Consider the following 4,461-nt stretch of genomic DNA (forward strand, 5'->3'; position numbering starts at 1 on the left):
CCAGCAGTAACTTTGTTTCATGATGCCTCCCTGATGATGTGATGTTTGATTACAAACCTGTTTATGTGTTAGACATTAATCACATGAACACAGGCAGAAAAAAGAAGCCAATGAAACAAATGACAGAAACGTGTTCATTCACTGCCATGATCCATATTTTCTATGTACAGATGTTTGTAAAGAACACGTGTGCAGCGCTTTGTTCTGAGTATCTGCTGTCAGCACACAGTGCAGCAATAACTACAACCACACGTTTCTGTAGATCCTGAACATCAGCCTGGAGGAATCTGACCTCAGGTCTGCACACAGAGGAGCTTCACCTCTGGGATGATGCTGGCTTCAGCTCCTTCTACAATCAGGCAGAAGCTTCTGCACCATCAGGACACAAACAGAGAGGAGCTTCTATCCTCAGACCATCCAAGTCCTAAATCAGAACATGCTCCCCTCATAGCATCACCATCAGGGTTTAAACAGGACCTTACATCATGTTCTTGTCTCACTGTCATATTTCAGATCATACCTGATTCATTATGACGTCACACGCTGCTACACTGATCCTGCTGCTTCATTACTGCTGATATTACTCTGCTCACTCTGTTCAGTTACTCTGTTTACATCACTTTGCTCATTTGCTTTGTTCTGCTTGCACTGCTCTGTCAGTACATGCTGTGCTAATGTGGCACAAAGCACTTTAACATTACATCTGCACAATGTTTCATTATTTCATTTAATGATCGTTTATAATGTTTTGTCCAGTCACAGGAGCAGCTCAGCACATTTCACTGTGTTGTACGTGTATGACGATGCCTGTGACAAATAAACAGCCTCGGACTCTTCAATCTTCTGCATTTCTTTGGAGATCAGCTCAGTGGCCTGTTGAGACCATCTTTCTGTTTCTGATGACTCAGTTCAGATTATTATCCTGATACTTTCTTTTAAAATGTGATGAAATCATTTATCTGATGTTCTGACACAAATACACCAAAACGATCCCAAACAGCACAAACCACCACGTTACACACAGTGTAATAAAAATACAGGCAACTACAAATAAAAACACTTTAAAAATATAAACTAAAATTACAAAGTGGTCACAGAATTTCAAACACCCGTAAATGAGTCAGCAGCTCTCTTACATGGTCAGCTGAGCTCCATGATTGAAGAACATTGTTGCTGCAGGTTCATGACTGAAGTGTGGAGGTCTGTTTCTGGACCAGTCACTCCTCACAGACACACAGCTGGATGCTGGAGACTGTGACCTCTGACCTCTGCAAATACAACCACATTGCATTCATTTCACATCAATTAGTACACCACAAAAGGCATGCAAGAAACACAGTATGAAGGCAAACTTCTGGCTTCAATAACATTCAACAGGTCAGGTGGAAACTTTTCTCAGATTTGATTCATGTTTTTATAGAACGATCCAGCTAAAAAAAAAATATACCATTAGGTCAGGGGTCAGCAACCTTCAGGACCCAAAGAGCCATTTGGAGCCAGTTTCCACACAAAAGAAAACACTGGGAGCCACAAATACTTTTTGACATCTAGAATGAAGATAACACTGTATATACTGTTTTTTACCTTTATGCTTTGTGTGAACAACTAAGGTGTGTTGCTTATGAAATCCATGAAGTGCTACAGAGAAAATTACATGTTATTTATGTAATGAACACATTTGAACTCTTACAGAAATATAACCAAAGGAAAGACACCCAGCTGAACTAAAATGATGTAGCAAACAAAAGCTGCTGTGAGCCGCCACCCTTATATCTCCTTTGGGCTTTTGGAGCCTTGACCTGACTTTTAAAAAATAATTGGAAAAAAAGCTCTATGCTGCTGAAAGATGAAAAATAGATATTTGCAAAATTCTGCCTAAATATGTATTTTACCTGGTTAATGTGTGTGGCGGGGCGTGGTCTGCAGCGCCGCTGCAGGGGAGGCGGACGCACCTGAGCGGCACCCGCAATCACGCCTCGCCGCCTTAACGTCTGTGCTGTTGTGTTGGTGTGTGTCGGGCTGTGAGCTGCAAAGCTACAGCCGGCTGTGTGCGTACAGCAACCGTGTGTGAAAAGTGGTCAATAAAGAGAAGCTGAAAAGCGTGTTCATGCAAACATCGTCGGGTCTGCCGTGATATGTTTACAACGGGACTTCTGCTCCTGAACCTCTGCGCACAGCGTCTGCAGGTCGGGGCTGTACGAAGTCACTTTCATCTTTACAGGACTGTAAGCTGTCGTCTGTGAGGCGTGAGCGGTGTTTGTTTTTAACGTAGTTCACGGTGGAGAACAGCTGCTGACATAATGTGGATCCGAAGATCCATAATTGGCCTACCTGGGGCTGAAAGTCTCGATAAATGCACGGCGTTTCGGCGGGTACACCGGCTTCCACGAGTGTGACGCTTATTTGAACGATGAAAAAATAATAAAATATAATTTTATTTTTTTATTTCAATATCACAAAAATCTTCCAATTTAGAGCTACAAGTTAAAAAAGAACATAAATAAAATACACTTCAGCTAAATACTTCTAATTTATTTTCCCAAACCACGAGGAGCCGCACTGTAAGGACTAAAGAGCCGCAGGTTGCCGACCCCTGCATTAGTGTTAGTCAATGTTGCAACTGAACTGAAAAACAAAAGATTTTGGTCCAAAGAAACAAAGTCACTATTAATACAACACAACCCCCCCAAAAAGAGCCATGTAGACCCCGGGCTCTATGGGTCTTGTGCTCGGAGCTTGTTCCTGTGCTGCCATGATTAGTGCCTCTGTGCTGTCTTTCAGTCCAGCTTTGTTCAGCCACTGGTAGGATTTCTGGATGTCAGCCACTTCCTCTGCCTGCTGGTGGTGCAAACTGTGTTGTTCTGAGTTTCATTGGACGTCTTTGTCCAAAGCACCAGACAAAGGGCAAAGTAGATGCATTTGCATCAGCAGGAAAATACACCCCAAACTAGCATCATCATTATACAACTTTAACAACTGCCACTAAATGATACTTCATACACAGACCAGTGTTAGGTTAAGTTATGATGTCACTGGCAGAACATTTATAGAAACAACCTTTGAACTCTGAGTCAGCAGATCTCTTACATGGTCAGCTGAGCTCCATGATTGAAGAACATTGTTGCTGCAGGTCCATGACTGTAAGGTGGAGGTGTTTGTGTAACCCCGTCACTCCTCACAGATACACAGCTGGATGCTGCTCCGTCCTCTTCCTCCATCTTCTTGATGTCAGGGTGGAGTTAGTCTGAGAGGTAAACACACACACTCAGAGGTGCTGTTGTACTGGAAGCATCACACTGACGGCTTTCTAATGTTGGAGCTTTGGCCCTAAAGTCCAAACCAGTTATTTTAGAGGCTCAAAGTCTTTAAAAAACACCAAAACCATCACATTATTTAATAAGTACATGATCAGGTGGATGAAGGAACTCCGTGTGTTTGGGATCATCATCATGGTGAGGAGCCCACATGTTACGGCTCCTTTGGAGAGAAGCTGAGGGTCACTGCAGGAAGTGAGCTCATGAAACCAAACTGCTGTTTGTGAGCAGCATGACTCTGTTATTGGACCTGCTCTGTGTTCTACATATGATCAATACTTCAAATATCTGTAAACATCTCATCTTATATTTGTTGCACTTGGTCACATCTGTCTTTAAAAATAGATTTTTAATGTCACTGAGAGTTCTTTTCTACCTTTATTGATTTATTTTGGAATAAATTAAATATAAAGGTGCCAAAAATGCCTGCAGCTTCTGCTCTGTGACAGGAAACTACTGTCAGGCTCAAAATGACTTCAGATTATTCATCACAGAGTGTTTATAGATCACAGGACACGTTACAGTTTTACTGTCGACGTTTTAGTTTTAAAAAAAAATGCTGTGTTAAGGTCTTACTGTGAATCTGCGCGCTCATTGGCTAATAACTTGAGATTGACAGGTGGTTATCCAATCAGCGTGCGGCCTCACACAAAACTCTTAAAGTTTGTTTCTGAAGGGATTTTCAGATCAGACCTGATGTTTCTGCCTACAGCCTGTTTACCGATATAATCAATATCAGATATCAGAGCAACAGAAACCTCGGTGATCAGGACGCCGGGACTGAAAACAGGAAGTGGCTCAAACGTGGCACTTTCATAAAGTCAGCCTGAACTCCACTCACCGAGTTTCTGTCGCCATTTTAGTTTTAGAACCAGTCGTGATAAGGGCGGGTCTTACTGTGAACCTGCGCGCTCATTGGCTAATAACTTGAGATTGACAAGTCGTTATCCAATGAGCGCGCGGCTTCTCCCAACATAAAGTAGTTTCCTTTGAAAAACCAAAGTCTGATTATTTTTGCCTCCACTGACGGAGCCTGTTGTTCCCGCCACAGAGACACAGTAATGTCAGAGCGGTGTTAACACTCAGCTGCCTCAGCACAGCTCTCACTCTCCTCCTGCTCTCTCAGCTAAACTCACTTCCTCTCTAC

The sequence above is a fragment of the Diplotaxodon limnothrissa genome, unplaced genomic scaffold (genome assembly GCF_057381915.1).
Source record: "Diplotaxodon limnothrissa isolate DT_005_m unplaced genomic scaffold, D_limnothrissa_male_GT1.1 unmapped_scaffold_1, whole genome shotgun sequence".
Lineage (NCBI taxonomy): Eukaryota > Metazoa > Chordata > Actinopteri > Cichliformes > Cichlidae > Diplotaxodon > Diplotaxodon limnothrissa.